The 17,055-nt window shown below is 36.3% G+C and overlaps 1 non-coding gene across 1 annotated transcript; it reads right to left on the minus strand.

Moving 5' to 3' along the window:
- Positions 1-6,413: 6,413 nt before the first annotated feature.
- LOC139034970 (U6 spliceosomal RNA) lies at positions 6,414-6,520 on the minus strand. Its single transcript, XR_011487531.1, has one exon. It is a non-coding gene; the product is annotated as a U6 spliceosomal RNA (small nuclear RNA).
- Positions 6,521-17,055: the final 10,535 nt, after the last annotated feature.

The following is a 17,055-nucleotide window of genomic DNA, read 5'->3' on the forward strand; positions in this document are numbered from 1 at the left end:
TCACATGTGTTTCAAGTGTCTTGAAGATACCTAATTGAAGATGCAAGAAAGCAGTAGATTTTTGTGTCTACAACTAAAGAAAATTTCAATACAGGTATGTGTTTATAGTCATCTGAACATAGTGAGTATAGTTGTGAAGCCATGGACATTGATGAGAAAACTTAGAAAAAGAGTATAAAATAAAGATAAGAACATCTAGGATTGAGTTTTAAGAAACCTCAACAAATAATGGTCAGATATAGGAAAAAGAGAGAGTTGGTAAGGAGAGAAAGAGGCTCAGTGGTAAAGAACCCACCTACAATACAGGAGACTGACGCAATGCAGGAGATGCAAGTTTGATCCCTGGGCTGGGAAGATCCCCTGGAGAAAGAAATGGCAATTTTCCTGGGAAATTCCAATGACAGAGGAACCTGCAAAACTACAGTCCACAGGGTTGCAAAAGAGTCAGACATGACTTAGCGGCTAAACCATCACCAAAGAGTAGCTGAGATGAAGAATAACTCCAGTAGCAGAGTCAAGAAATCAAGGGATGGAGAAATTTTGGTAGATGAAAAGAGCTAACAAATGCTGCTGAGAGATCAATTAAGACAAAAACTGAAGATAGTACATTGAATTTATTGACATGGAGCTTGTCCATTACAGTAACCAGATCTGTTTCAGTAGAGTAATAGAAGTAAAAGTCAGATTGGAATGGGCTTAAGAGTTAGTGCATGATGAAGATATAGAAGCATTGAATATAAGTGACTTTTTAAAAACTGTGGTAAATCTACATAACACAAAACCTACCATTCTAATCATTTTAAATACACATTTTAGTGTCATTAAGTACATTTATATTTTTATACAATGATTGTCATTATCCATCTCCAGAACTTTTTCATCTTCCCAAACTGAAATGCCATGTATCTTGAACACTAGCTCCCCATTCCTCTCTCTTCCCAACTATTTAAATCAGTGGGAGGAGATAGAGAAGAGTTAGAGAAGAATGTGGATTTGAGAGCCCTTGCCAATGTTTTCTTTTTTGCCTAAATGAAACAGGCCGGCATTTTTAAAAGTTCCTAAGAAAAATCCATTTGAGACAATTAATAACAAAAGCTTCCTAAGAAGAAATAATGCAATTGTGACTGAACAATAAGAATTAAGAGTCTTAAATAGGAAAGGGGATGGTTTCTTTATGGAAACAAGAAAAAGGAAATACAAAAGCTATAAATATAAGTAAATTAATGTGTGGCATTAAGAAAACTGGGAATTTCCTCTGTGATTATTTATATTCTTTTTATGAATTTCAAGGCAGAGTTCATTAGCCCACTATGTAGGGGTGGGGGTTGTTGGAGGTATGAAGAAAGTAGAGTAGATTTGATAAAGTTGCTATAGACAATAGCAAAAAGATTTCACCAGAATAGTTGAAAATAGGTAGTCCAGAACAGAGGCTCTCTTACATTTTAGATATGCATTCAAACACATATATAGTCAAATTTTTTTATACAGTGTATTAAATGAGCCACATAACACCAGATACTGCATTAATCATAAGCGATCACAAGGTGAGCAAGAAAGAGCCCATTACCTCAAAGATCCCATAATCTCACATAAGAATAACTAATTTTTTTCCAACTCTATACTGTCCCTGAATATTAGGACCTGGATCCTTTCAATACTTACTTTGGAATGGAGATAAATAGGCCAGGAAGAGAAACAACTACTCGTGGTGTTTCTATTGGCTAAAAAGTAAAAACCTAAAGAGGATTTAGGTGTTAAAATGATATTACTAGACCAAAGTAATGACAAAGCGATACTTTCTTTAAAAAAACAACTGACATTGATCCAAGTCCAAAGGCTCCCATGTATTCAATAGTTTCCCAGTAAATATTGACTTGGTGTCCAAATTCCCATTTAGAGGCTCATCCTGATTCGACAAAGTCTGAATATGAAGAATACATATGACTGGTGAAAGAGCTCAAAGCTATAAAATTAGAAACTGCACTTATTTGTTAATCACTGGTTTAAGAAAAATAGAACAAAGCTCCCAAAGCACAAGATAGCATATTCACTATTTAGGAAATGTATGTAGAAATATTGGAAATCAATATTTTGTAAAAGAAATATATATTCAGAGCATTTTAAAAAGACATTTTTGGTCAACAGTCTTCTCTAGGAACTCAGAAAAATAACAATTTAAATTGAAATAAAAAGTGTAGTCAATAAAATAACCATGAATTCAAACAAATCATAATATGCACTATTTATAGTATAAATTAGGAATTAATCTAAACACCTTATGATTAAATTAGAATTCATCAATTGTCATAACAAATATATGATTAAAATGCTATTTTTGTTCCCATTTCACAAATGAGAGAACTGATACAAGGAGAAGCTAAGAAATATATCCAGGGATTTGTAGATAGAGAGTGGTAGAGACAGACTTCAAGCTGGGGAGTCGGGTTCTAGTGTTTAAACTCTTTATACTGTCTCTCAATCATTATTCCATAATGGAGAAATGCTGAGAAATCTGGGAGCCAATATAATATACTTCTCCAAACTGAGGACAGATATGTAAAAAAAGTGTGTTTCAGCTCACACATTCAATATAGACTCATCCAATGATCCTTTGGTCAAGGTTACATTCAGAAGTATTCAGATGGAAGACATATGAGAACAAGAAAGTTTTTATTGTCTTAGACCTGGTCTCTTTATTGGAGAAAAATAGAAGTAAATGAAGAAAAGGAGAATGAGAAATTAGGGAGTCCTAGGTCTTAATCAATAGAATCTACAGCCATATGGATGGTCCTCCCTGGTGCCCCAGATGGTAAAGAATCTGCCTTCTCCTGGGTTTGATCCCTGGGTCGGGAAGATCCCCTGGAGAAGGAAATGGCTACCACTCCAGTATTCTTGCCTGGAGAATCCCATGGACAGAAGAGCCTGGTGGGCTACAGTCCATGGGGTCACAAAAGTCAGACACAACTGAAGCGACTTAGTACACATGCACACATAGCCATATGGGGGCTTCCCAGGTGGTCTAGTGCTAAAGAACCCTCCTGCCAATACAGGAGATGTAGGAGATGCAGATTCAATCCCTGGGTCAGGAAGATCCCCTGGAAGGGGCATGGCAATCCACTCCAGTATTCTTGCCTGGAGAATCCCATGGACAGAGGACCCTGGTGGGTACAGTCCATAGGGTCACAAATAGTTGGACACAACTAAAGCAGCTTAGCACACATGCATGCATGCAGATAGCCATACGTGTCATAAGTAGCAGAGTCTTAAGTCTTCGTTTGCTATGAAGCATGGCTATCATACGGTTGCCACACTTCATCTTCAGTCTCACCTGAATATCTTACTAACTTGAAAAGCACACTGTAAGCTGAGTCTCTTGAATCTCTAGCTTTCCTTCCACCACTGAATTTCCATAATTTATTAATTATATTCTTTAGTTTCCAGAATGGCAGACAAGTTATTACTAGGCTTGTGCTTTTCAATTTTATTCTGCAAGAATCCATTATGGTCATACTGTGTAGCTTATTTTGCATAGTGGAAACAGGGATGCATAGTATTTATTTTTTCATTTAATGTTTCTGCAAATATTTATTAGGCATGTCTTAGGATTTGGATACATATTAATGATTGAAATACAAAAATTTATCAGTCATTATTGTTATCATGCTATAAAATTAAGCATAACTACAAATGATAGCATTCTAATATCATTCTTGCAAGGAACTTGTAAAGTTATTAATATCTTTATTTTATTCAGAATGAGACTGAGACTTTGAAAAGGAAAACAACTTGACCAAGGTCTTATACCTAATCAGTGACAGAGACAGAATTGAATCCAGTTACAGCTAAGTTTAAGGCTTGTGCTGTGCTGTGTTCAGTTACTTTAGTTATCTCTGACTGTTTGCGATGCTATGGACTATAGCCTCCCAGGCTCCTTTATCCATGGAATTATCCAGACAAGGATACTGTAATGGGTTGCCATGTCCTTCTCCAGGGGATCTTCCCAACCCAGGGATCAAACCTGTGTCTCCTGTATTGCAGGCAGATTCCTTACCACTGAGCCACCAGGGAAGCCCCAAGTTTAAGGCTTATGTTCTTAAGGACTACAGATTTTTTCTACCTCTACCTGAGTGATAGAAGACACAGAATGAGGCACGTGCAGCTAAAACAAAGAATTTCTTTAAATGCACTGATAGAAATCAGAGAGAAAGAAATGATGGCTTTCTTGCCAAGAAGAGAAAACTGGATCCAGGTTTTAAGGAATGAGTACAAGATTTCCAGGAAGAGAAGCAAAAAGTAAAAACAAACAAACAAAAACACCTGTATTTGCAAAGGCAAAGAAGAGGAGAATATGGTTAGGCTTAGGGGAGTGTAAAGTGAAAAGAGAGTGAAGGTGCTCAGTCGTGTCCAACTTTTTGTGACCCCACGGGCTGTAGCCTACTAGGCTCCTCTGCCCATGGGATTTTCCAGGCAAGGGTACTGGAGTGGGCTGCCATTTCCTTCTCCAGGGGATCTTCCTGCCCCAGGGATTGAACCCGGGTCTCCTGTATTGCAGGCAGATGCTTTACCATCTGAGCCACTAGGGAAGCCCCTTGGGGAGGGTGGATAGAGATTATTAAGGCCTGTGAATGGTGGAAACGAAAGTTGAAGTTTGAAAAGGAAATTAGAGCTAGTGAACACATTACAAAGAAATTAGAGTTCCACTTGTTCCTGAGCGTAACTCTCAAAGTTGTCTAGTGAAAACTTTAGTAAATATCAAAAACAGTTTATTTGGTTCTTTTTGCTTGTAATTTTTCCACCAACATCATAGGATACCAACCAACTTATTTAAATTTGCCAGGTAATGGTATTCCCTCAAGAGACAATTTCTACTTTTTTATTAGTCTGTAATGTAGTTAAAAGCGACACATAAAATATGTATTAATATATATAGTATATACATAATAGGGCTTCCTAGGTGGTGCTAGTGATAAAGAACCCACCTATCAATTCAGGTGATATAAAAAACTCGGGTTTGATCCCTGGGTGGGGAAGATGCCCAAGAGCAGGAAAGGGCAACTCACTCCAGTATTCCTGCCTGGAAAATCCCATGGACAGAGGAGCTTGATGGGCTGCAGTCTATGGGGTTGCAAAGAATCAAACACGACTGAAGCAACTCAGCATGCATGTACATATGCTGCTGCTAAGTCGCTTTAGTCGTGTTCGACCCCATAGACGGCAGCCACTGGAGTGGGTCACCATTTCCTTCTCCAATGCAGGAAAGTGAAAAGTGAAAGTGAAGTGGCTCAGTTCTGTCTGACTCTTAGCGACCCCATGGACTGCAGCCTACCAGGCTCCTCCCTCCATGGGATTTTCCAGGCAAGAGTACTGGAGTGGGGTGCCATTGCCTTCTCTGGCAGGTACATATACATAGCACTTAAAACCATGTATATGCCTATTTGTGTATATTAATATACAGGAAACAAGCCTTCCTCATTCTGTTTATTCTTGCTTCCTTACACTTGTTTGACCTCTGAGGTGTTTTTGCCATGAAGTACTTACTAATAAGCAATAGAACTATGGTACCTAGAGTCCCACTTTGGTTAAAACCAAAGGACAGGGCTGCAGGCATCTTAAGACTTGACAGGGGCTGGTTGACCTGCTTCCGCACGACCACTGACACAGACCGCAGTCCTTGTCACGGGAGCATCTCCACAGGGCTGCTTGAGTGCCCTCACAACATGGCAGCTGGCTTCCTCTGTGGGCGATCCCAGAGAGATAGCAAGGAAAAAGATATACTGTTTTTTATAACATAGTCTTACGTTGACCACTTTGAACACAGTCTGTTTGTTCCAAGAGAGTTACTAAGTCCAGAGGACTCAAGGGAAGAGGCATTGAGCTGCCCCTATTGAAGGGAGCAGTGCCAGAGAAACTGTGGGCATGTTTTTGAACCACCAACCACACAGCCCTTTTGAGTGTGAGTGGAGAAGCTCAGAACCCTGCTACCTCAGGCACCTCATTATTTTTCACTACATCTTTAAGATTTCATTATGGAAAGCCAGGCTCCCTCAAAAAGGAGTTTAAAATCATTGTTAGCATAGGTAATTTTTAACATGGGAAATGTTAACATTTTTCAAGTAAATATAGTGTTCATCTGCTTTAATGTAGATTATAATTTTTTTGTGAATTCTGATAAAATTTTACCTAGAAGCACTTTATTCATTTAAATATCATATGAAACATAATTTGAGGGCCCTAGTTCTGTCTAGTCTTCAATGCAATAAAAGTTCTACTAACCATGAATTCTTGTAATTCTGAAATAATAAAAATAGGAAGTTTAATTTAAGAATGACTACTTCTGCTAACCATTAAAACAATATTCCCTAAGCAAAGTTAGGTTCTTATATTTGTAGTAGTAACAACAGTTGTTTTTTTTTTTTAATATGGAACGCTTCACGAATTTGCGTGTCATCCTTGCGCAGGGGCCATGCTAATCTTCTCTGTATCGTTCCAATTTTAGTATATGTGCTGCCGAAGCGAGCACGTAACAACAGTTTTAATTTTTATTTTCATAAGCATATTGCATATTTCTATGTGAGTTTATTTCTGTTTTTTAAATAAGTCCATTTGTATCACTTTTTGAGATTCCACATGTAAGTTATATCATATGATATTTGTATTTAGTGGGGGAGGGGAGAGAGGAATTAGGAGTTTGGGATTAGCATATACACACTACTGTATACAAAATAGAGAAACAACAAGGTCCTACTGTATAGTCCAGGTCACGATACTATCTTGTAATAACCTATAATGGAAAAGAATCTGTAACTGAATCACTTTGCTGTATACTTGAAACTAACACTACACTGTAAATTAACAATGCTTTAAGAAAAATTTTTGAAAGGAGTATTACATATGTCTATGCAATTCTTCTAAAAATGTAAGCATACAAATAGAGCTTTTTGTATAAGAATCATATGACAGACATACATTTTGGGTTTTATTCTCAATTGCATGAACTTGGACAAGTCACACCACTCTTATCAGCTTGACTGTCTTCTGTAATCATAAAATAATTAAAATATGTTGCTGAATTAGATGGTCTAAATGTCCTCTGGCACAGTCTTTGATTCTGAAATTCCCACTTCTAGTTTAAAATAAATCCTGGTAAAATCTTATTGCTACAATCTGTGCTTATCTCTAAGGTGCCAAATAAATGGTAGATGTTTAAGTGAATAAAAATACATGAGAAAATACCCAGGAAAGGGTGTTTTTAACTTATCTGTTACATGCAAAACATGCAAAAAGTGTTACGCATGATTCCATTGGAAACCACACAGGTATTCTTAATATTGATAGAAAGTTTTATTTTTATACAAGGTTCTAATAGACATTTTCCCCTTTAAAATAAACTATTTTCATTGAATTGGCTTAATCTAAAAGATTAAACAATGAAGTAAAGTACTAGGGTGTAGCTAAGTGATGGATGTTTATGTGAAGAAGAGAAAGTGAATCAAATTATGAATCCAGAGCTTAAAACAATACATTGCAGGCATTCTTAACTCATAATTCATAACAAAATAAACAAAAATATGTGGATTGAAGAAATTAGGACTCTTTCAGGTCTGATCTTATTATTGATCTGCTCAATAAATTTCCATCAGCTTAAAGGAAGAGTTATTTTCATGACCAAATATATAACACCCATTGTACAGGTCACCACAAGGGAGTGGCACCAGTTAGCTAATCAGACCTGGAACACAGGTAGCCTCTGATAGAAAGCCATCCCATTTTGACCACATTGCATAAGCTTTTCAAAAAACTAGAAGTTCTAAAGAGAGAGAACTCTGATGTATGAGCTGAAGAGGTCATCTCTCAGTGTGGGTCAGAAAACTTTTATCATTGAAGCAACCATCCCTTCACTGAACAGATGTCTTGAAACTCTTTTGCTTTGTAAAGTTTCTTTAACTAATGACTTAAATAAGCTCTATCTTTACCCTTGATGGAGCCTTACCTTCTTGATTTGGATTCACCATTTCTATGAAATTTATGCTGAAGTGTCAGGTCACCTAAAGACAATTAGAACTATGTAAGAATATTATAGGTCTCTATCTCATTTTTAACAAACACATACCTAGCATTTAAATTCTGCCATGCCTGATGATAAAAACCTCACATAAATTTTTACTTAATTTACCCTTACACTAACCCCCTGTGGTAGATCTGGTAGGTCAGGTTCTATTTATCGATAAAGAAACTGTAAATTAAAGGAGTTAGCGATTTTTCCAAAGTCACACTGCAGCTAAGTGTCAGAGCTAATGATAGATTCCATGCTCAATACTGTCCCACTTCTTTGTTATTCCAAGATTCCTCTAGGTGTATTTGTGGCAATTTGTAGTTTTGGGTGTTTAAGAACATGCTGTAGCTAGCTAATTTAAAAAAGGAAAACTGTATAAACAATTATCAGAATAATGTAAAACAACTAACCACATTCACATACACATTCATTCACATGCCACACTGTTCATGTGTATTCTTTGTAATGGCAGAATGTACAGGTGAGTCTACTTGGTCATAACATTTCTTCCATCTGAGATCACTGATAAACACTGTGGAAGAAATGTGAAGCTGTTGGTGACCATTTAGTAAGAGAGACTAGTCATTTTATACAATTACTATTTCTAATTTAAATGATAATATAAAATATCTATACCATCTTGAGCAATTAATATAAGAAAAGCAGTAAATAAAAGGTAGGGTTTGAAACTGTTTAGCAAACCTTTCAAGAGGAAATGTTTCCTGGTTGGTAGACTCATTATATAAATCATGGAGATTTTATTTTTCTTTTTGGTATCCAGAAAGTTTAGAGTTCTGGATGAAGTTGAAAAAACTTAGACAATCAATAGGTCTTAGAGTCAATAAACAAAGCTCTATTGATTGTGTCTGATTTTGAGTACATGGATTGCATAACCCTAAATGTTTGGGTACTTGTGATGGGTACCAAATATGAGCCCTGCACACCAGTTTATGAATGATGGAAAGTATGTATGTGGCATCACTGTTCAGTTGAATACCAGGAGTATATGTGATTTTTCAATTTGTCTGACAGAAATAAAATTCAAAAAAATATTTTAAACTATCTACTATTACTTTCCCAAGAAACCTTCCTGTCTATAAAATAGAATATCTCTTTATTCTTCTTCAGATCCAGTGATGGCCCGGTCTAATATTTCTCCTCCTTTTCATACATCTGCCTGTTTCTCTAGGTAATTCAAGTATAAATAATACACTTCCATGGCTCCCACTAAAGACTTTTCTGCAGTTCTTTTCTCAAGGCTTCTCTTATTCCTCTGATGGCAATCACACCAATGAAAGATGACATCTGTGCCCCAGATCATTGTGAACCACTCAGGTAGGCCATGTGTTGTACCTTGACCTAACGTCTCATTTCTGTTCCCACCACTGTGGCCAATTAAATAAGGGTCTCGTACGGAGCCAGTTGACTGGTCGTGTGCCGGCTATCACCACAAGAGCTTAAGGGCCACAAATCTCTGTTATTACCAAGCTGTTGCTGCCAGAAGCATGCTGATTCCTGACAAAAAGAATAGATTAGGATCAATCAAATCTCCTGGAGGCTTGTCAGTGGGACTTTTAACCACACCTTCTACCTCAAACTTTCCCCTTCACCTCCTTCCAAACACCTACGCAGCAGCAAGCTAACAAGGTGTCTGCCAAACCATATGTTCATAATTAGTTAACTTCTTGCCTGTCGCTAGAGGCACCACTGATTCAGCAACAGCCCTCAAGGGTGTTGGGCATCCAATAAGACACCACCAACCAGCACCTACCCCTCCCCTCTGCGGTAGGAGAAGAGGCATACTTAATTCCAGCTGTGGCTTTGTTGAGTGAATTAACTTTATCCTCAATTTAAAAAGCCAGCATGAAATCAAAGGAGACCCCAGAAAAGAAAAATAGAGAAAATGGAAAAAAAAAAAAATGCTTGTAGGTTAACTCAACAAATCTAATGAATGAACCTCAACTGGTTGGCCTCATTTAGCCAATCACTGCAAAGCAGGTTTCTGGCACTGTTGTTACTTCTGGCGTAATTCTTCCTTTTATTTCCCAGTTCTGTGGTTAAGGTCTCTTGTTACACACAGAGGGGATCGATGATATAATTGTTTATGAGCCAGTGGAACACATTTTTAGGTAGCAGTGAGGTTACCAAGCAATGAGATATTAATGTTAGAAACAGCAGTGTACGATGCTGGCTAAGAAATCTCATCTCAAGGTAAGAGTGCTGCATATAAAATTAAATTAGCAATCTCTACTTTGAGCCTATAAATTCTTGAGTGTGTGGTTTTCTTTATGGGAAAGAGTTGGCAAATATCTTTCAAAAATTTCTAGGGCACAGAGAATTCTGAAGTCTTTTTGTTCTCGTTGACTAAGAAAGAAATGTCTAATATTCTGAAAAAAGACATTTTCACTAAATTTATTTACATGAGGATCACTAATAGATTGTATTGTTTTCAATTGAAAAATCTATATAAAAATGATAAATTTGAATAAATTTATCAATATTATTTTTATTAAAGAATTAAAAATTAATACTAAAGGCATATATGATCCTGAGTTTTAGTAGACAAATTGGTCAATGTCATTTCTTAGTTTCAAGACTATGATGAATAACTTTTAAACTTGAAAAACCATAAGGATGCTTTTCCTATAGCATAAATATTATGAACTTAATTTAAAATTTATATAAATTAATGAATTATTTAAATTATAATAGAAAAAACTAATTAAGCAAAAATATGTATTCTTAATATATACTCTTAAAATAAAAATTGCTACAAAAATTGAGTGCCTAAATGCAGTTGTGTAAAAAAACAATATTTATGTTTTTATAAGTGATGCTCATGAGACCAAAATGTGGATTATAAACATGCAAAAAGATAAAGCTTTTACATTTAAAATAATGAGATTAAATAATTTGTGTTAAAAGTGATTAAGTAGAAATCAGTTTATTCTTTAAACAATGTTGGTCTCAGGATATTGTGATTTTACTGTTGTAGTTGATGTCACCACGAAATCCTCCTTTGATGCATTCTAAGCACTTTGGACAATGTATAGAACAGGACTGGAGCACGCTCAAGCTCTAGATATCTACTGAGGATAGGTCATTGTTTTAAGTATCAGCTTGAGCTCTAATTTCATTGTCAATCACCTAATCTCTGCTATTATATTAAAAAGCCATTGAGGTTGGCAGGGACTCAGGGGTTTTAAGTAACAGACATTGTCATGATGCCATGCAGCTTAAAATGAATTAAGAAACAACTGATGTGGTTTGTGACCAGGGAATTAGAAAACATAAGCCAAAGGGAAAATGCAGAGACCACAGATTGGTACAAGTTACAGGCAATTTTTTTTTAATAACCCTTTATAATAATGTCAGACAAGACACATCTAGTATCTTCCCTCCCCTCTATGGAACAAACCAGTTTACAATCAGAGCCAAATGTTTGCTTTCAAAGAAAAGTTGCCATTCTAAAATACTCGTTAAAAATATTTTTTACAACTTGTCATTATGCAAGTAGCACATTTCTTTTATTAAAACAAGAACAATAAAATAACTTGCTAAAAAATGCCCATAAGTTAATGGGCATTAACTGAGCACTCTTTTCAGTTTATTCTCTCCAAATTTTCAACTTTGAGGTGTTTTAAACAAGATAGAATATGAATCAACTAAAATATAATATTGTTTCCATAGCCAAGGATATTTATAATTCCATAATAGGGGCGTCTTTATTTTAACTTTCAGCATGATTAACTTATAATGAGATTTACCTTAGTGAGTATTACACTGGGCTTTCCTGGTGGTTCAAACAGTAAAGAATCTGCCAACAAAGAGGGACACCTGGGTTTGATCCCTGGGTGGTGAGCATCCCCTGGAGGAGGAAATGGCAACCCACTCCAGTACTTTTGTCTGGAGAATCCCATGACGGAGGAGCCTGGCAGGCTATAGTACATGGGGTCACAAAGAGTCAGACATGACTGAGTGACTAAGCTCAGAGTATTACGCTATGGAGCATGAAGATATGCATACTAGAAATAAGAAACAATGATGATTGAGTTTTAAGAATTGATTTTGAGGAATCTTAAAAATCTTCTAGCCCTGTTGCAATAAGAAATAGTGGACCATTGTAGAACAGTAAGTAGCGATCTAACACGATGATAGGATGCTTTAACAAAATATGGGCAGTAGTGAACAGTGCAGATTGGAGGAGAACAAGAGGCTTATTGAAGATGTTGTGTTCCATACCAGTGATATGCACTTGGCCAAGGACAGTGAAAATGGGACTGGATAGAAAGAGATAAATATGAGACATATTAAAGACTGAGTCAGATTACTATAACTAATGAACAAAGGAGAGACTCAAGATGATAAGATCAAATCAGCCAACTTCAGTAGCAAAAAAATATGACAGTGGCAAAAGTGATGTGAACAGAGACAATGAGGTTGGAAGTCAGCTTTTTGGCAGAGAACATACTGAATTTTGTTTTAGTCAAATTACATTTGAGGCATGATATGCATAATAGGAATAGGCACCTGAGAGATCTAGGGTTCTGATGAGAAGATTAGGAACATTTCAGTTTGGGAGTTAGGTGGTGAGGATTACTAGACACATGTAAATGGTGTGTTCTTCAAGGGAGGGGAGATAAATCAAGAAAAACAGGTCAGGCTTACATGTAGCTCAGTCAGTAAACAATCTGCCTGCAATGCAGGAATCCACCTGCAATGCAGGAGACCTGGGTTCGATTCCTGGGGTGGAAAGATGCCCTGGAGAAGGAAATGGCAACCCACTCTAGTATTCTTGCCTGAGAAATCCCATGGATAGAGGATCTGGCAGGATACAGCCCATGTGGTCGCAAGAACGGACATGACCACCACCTACATGTTGACTCTCAGAGTAAAGGGGCAGAAGGGAAGGAGTTAGGAATGAGCACATAGGAAGAATTTTAAGAAAAGAGTCAGTAATAGAACCTAATAAATCTTGTGGAGCATAGAGGTCAATATAAAGAAAATGGCTAAAAATCCAGTGAAGCCCAGTTAGACATCAATGGCATTTTTCAAAGTCCATTTGCAAAATATGGGAGCCAAAGTGTCCAAACAATGTGGAGACAGTGATAAGGAAACACAAGCAACATTTTATGATGTATTTTTTAGTATTTTACAACTATGCTTATAAGGGTAGCTGTCAATAATTCTCCTCTCATGCTATTTTTGTTAAGATTTTGATATGAAAGTTGTATTAGCCTCATAAAAAGAACTGGAATATGTTATCTCTTTTTCTCTCCTCTGCAACTATTTGTAATATAAATTGAGATTATCAGTCCTTTGAAATCTTGACTAAAAACACACATAAAATCATCTGAACCTAGTGTATATTTTGGAGGGAGATTTTTGACAATGCATTTAGTTTCTTTAAAAGTCATCATAATACTTTGAACTACTATTCTCTTGAGTCATTTTGTTTTATATTTCTATGAGTGGTCATTTCTTCTAAGTTTCCAAAAATATTTGGATTAACAAATTTATTATGTTATAATTAAAAACTCAAGCAGCCTGGAGACAAAGCCATAGAGAACAGACTTGCTGGACACAGTGGGGAAGGAGAGAGTAAGACTAATTGAGAAAGTAGCATTGAAACATATGTATTACCATAGGTAAAATAGATATCTAGTAGAAATTTGCTGTATGATGCAGGGAGCTCAAACCTGGTGCTCTGTGACAACCTAGAGGAGTGGGATTGTGTAGAAAGTAAGAGGGAGGGGACATATGTACATCTATGGCTAATTCATGCTGATGTATGGCAGAAACCACCACAATATTGTAAAGCAATTATCTTCCAATTAAAAATTAAAAAATTAAAAAAACCTCAACCAAAGTTAAAGTTATAATTTCCTTCTTATTTCTAATATTTACTTCTTTTCATATCAAGGATCTATATATGTCTATTGGACTAATGTCTTTCAAAAAATTACTATTGAGTTTGTAGGAATAACTCAACATTTTTTCAGTTCTTTGTTTCAGTTCCTCCCATTTTAAAAAAATCATTTACTGTCTTCTAATTTTTAAAATTCTCTTTATCTTAATTTAGATTAATCTTAGATTAAAAAGTTAGTTAACTTTTGATTTTTCTCATTTCCCAGTATTTTAATTTGAGTTGTGAAACAACTTCTAAATCTTTGTTTCTAACAAATTTTTATACAAAATTATTTTATGTAGTTCCAAAATTTTATGATATGCATTGTGTTTTTTTTTTATTTAGTTCATTTATTATAAAGACATGTAAACATGGGTTTTAATTTTTTCAGTTATATTGGTTTTAGTTTATATTATGAATTTTAATTTTAAGAGTCAGTAACTTACTAGAAAGTATTTCCTAATCTCTGAGTTCAGCAAAGCTAAAGAGTGACTTTACTGTCATTATGGTACAAGACAAAAATACCAGAAGCTTGAACCATGATGGTGGGCTGTATCAGAAAAGGCATTCAGGATTGAGATTCCATGACTGATGGGCTATAGAAGGTGAGGGTGAGGGAAGAGTCACATATGACTTCCATGATCATAGCTTGAGCAACAGGATGGATGGAGTCACCACTTACTGAGATGGAGGAGGTTGAGAATGATAGCAAAGACTGCATTCAGTTTTGGACAAGTTATGCCTGTGTTGCCTGTGAGATAGCAAACAGGGGATAATAAGAATGCAATAAATATACAAACCTTGAAATCACAAGAAATTTCAGGCTAAATATATAAATTTTAAGCCATCAAGGGGTGGAAAGTCATTGAAAACATGGAAAGGGAATAGTTTGTTCAGGAAAAAGTCATAGAATAATTTTTGAAAGGTGGCAAGACTGAAAGGTTGAGTGATTTCAACGTCTGACGTAGGAGGTGGAGTTTCCAATGGCAACTCTGTAGTCACAGAGTGTGAAGAAGAAGAGGTATCATAGTAGACAAGAGAGCAGAGTATTTTGAGAAAAAGGGAATGATGAGCAAAGAGATGTCGTTAAAAATAAAATTAAGAACAATTGAAAACTAGGTTGATTTTTTTTTTTTTTTTTTTTTTTTTTTGCCTCTCTGCATGGGAGTAGGATCTTATTCCTGGACTAGGGATAGAACTTGTACCTTCTGCGGTGGAAGCATGGGGTGATAACCACTGGACCACTAGGGAAGTCCCCAAAACTATATTGATACTTAATATATATTACAGAAACTGGAGTATAAATTGGTGATTTCCAAGCTGAGGTCTTCATCAGTATTATAATTAATTGGAATTTGAATAGTTCAGGAAGTCCAATGAATTGTTCATATTTTATTGATAAGATTGAATGGAGCTGTCAGATAACTAAGTCTAGTAAAAATTCTCCTAACAAACCACCTCATAGTGAGAACCCTTTATGTTCCAACAAGAGTGATAAGCACTTATTCAAAGCAACTTTGAAAAAATGGGCAGTTTCCATCTGGAACACAAAATGATTTCAGTAAATAAATAATCCCTTTCATAAAGATATTAAACCTTTCAATTTTGCTTTGTGATTTATAGTTTGCCAAGCGCCTTTCACATTGTTTCATTTAATTGATACTGTCAACTGAAGGAAAAATCTCTACTCTTCATATATCTGCTTTAATAGTAGAAACAGATCAAGTCTACAGGTCTAAGTTCTTTCTTACTCCCTTTTTGGTTTCTGCACATAGAAAGAGGATTGGTCACTGACTCTTCTGAACGTTAATAATGTGCTTCTATTTTCCTGATAGGTATGGCTTCATTTCCGTAAGAAGCATGCAGATGCCCTGCTATTTTACTTCTTTTTTAAAAAAACATTTTTATACTACTGGTTTTTATTTTTTTGGCCACACCTCATAGTATGTGGGATCTTAGTTCCCTGACTGAAGATCAAGCCCATGCCTTCTGCAGTGGAAACATGGAGTCTTAACCACTGGATAGCCAGGGAAGTCCCTCTTTTACTTCTTAGACTCCCATGCTTTCTAGTCCTTGTCACACAGCCATCAGGTCTACCCTTTCGATGCAGGCCCTACGTTCACTCATAGTGAGAGCCCTCCATATTCCAATAAGAGTGATAAGCACTTATTCAAAGCAACCATTGTATTTTACCAGAGCAACCCTGTGCAAGATGGCGTGGTATAGCTATGGTGTGTGTGTGTGTGTGTGTGTGTGTGTGTGTGTGTGTTTGCGTGCACGCTAAGTTGCTTCAGTCATGTCCGACTCTGTGCAACCCTATGTCCATGGGATTCTCCAGGCAAGAATACTGGAGGGGGTTGCCATACTCTCCTCTAAGGGATACTCCCAACCCAGGGATTGAACCCGGATCTCCTGTAGTGGAGGCAAATTCTTTACCACTAGCGCCACCTGGGAAGCCCAAAATAGCTACAGACATTTACGTAACTGGCTGAATGAATGGAGCTAGTGCTACAAAACTAGCCATTCTGTAATAGATTCAAAGGTAGCTCACTCAGATGGTGGTGATGGTGGTCGTCACTCGGACTTTTGCGACCCCGTGGACTGTAGCCTGCCAGGTGCCTCTGTCCATGGGATTTCTCAGGCAAGAATACTGGAGTAGGTTGCCAACTCCTTCTCCAGAGCTCACTTAGATATCCAAACCTAAATGCATTCCTCCACTATATTTTACCAGAGCAACCCTGTACTGGGGATTATCAGGTGAACACCCAAATGAATGCATGCCACACACACAACACACACATACTTTTTCCTCATTGACGTATTATTTTTGTATACTTTAACGAGCAAACTCAGAGAAGAATTGAATTACTATTCATTTATTATACATCAAAAAACTGAAGTTCTAAGATCTTGGAACTTAACCAATTTCAAGCTATTAATAAAAAGTAAATTGAGGATTTAAATCCAAATCTTTTCAGTTTCTTTTCAATATTATTTTACGCAGTCTATATTTTTTCACACTATCACTATGTAATACATTAACTTTGATTGATCGAAACATACATCTTTCCATCTATAAAATCTTTGTCATATT

The sequence above is a fragment of the Odocoileus virginianus genome, chromosome 4 (assembly GCF_023699985.2).
Source record: "Odocoileus virginianus isolate 20LAN1187 ecotype Illinois chromosome 4, Ovbor_1.2, whole genome shotgun sequence".
NCBI lineage: Eukaryota > Metazoa > Chordata > Mammalia > Artiodactyla > Cervidae > Odocoileus > Odocoileus virginianus.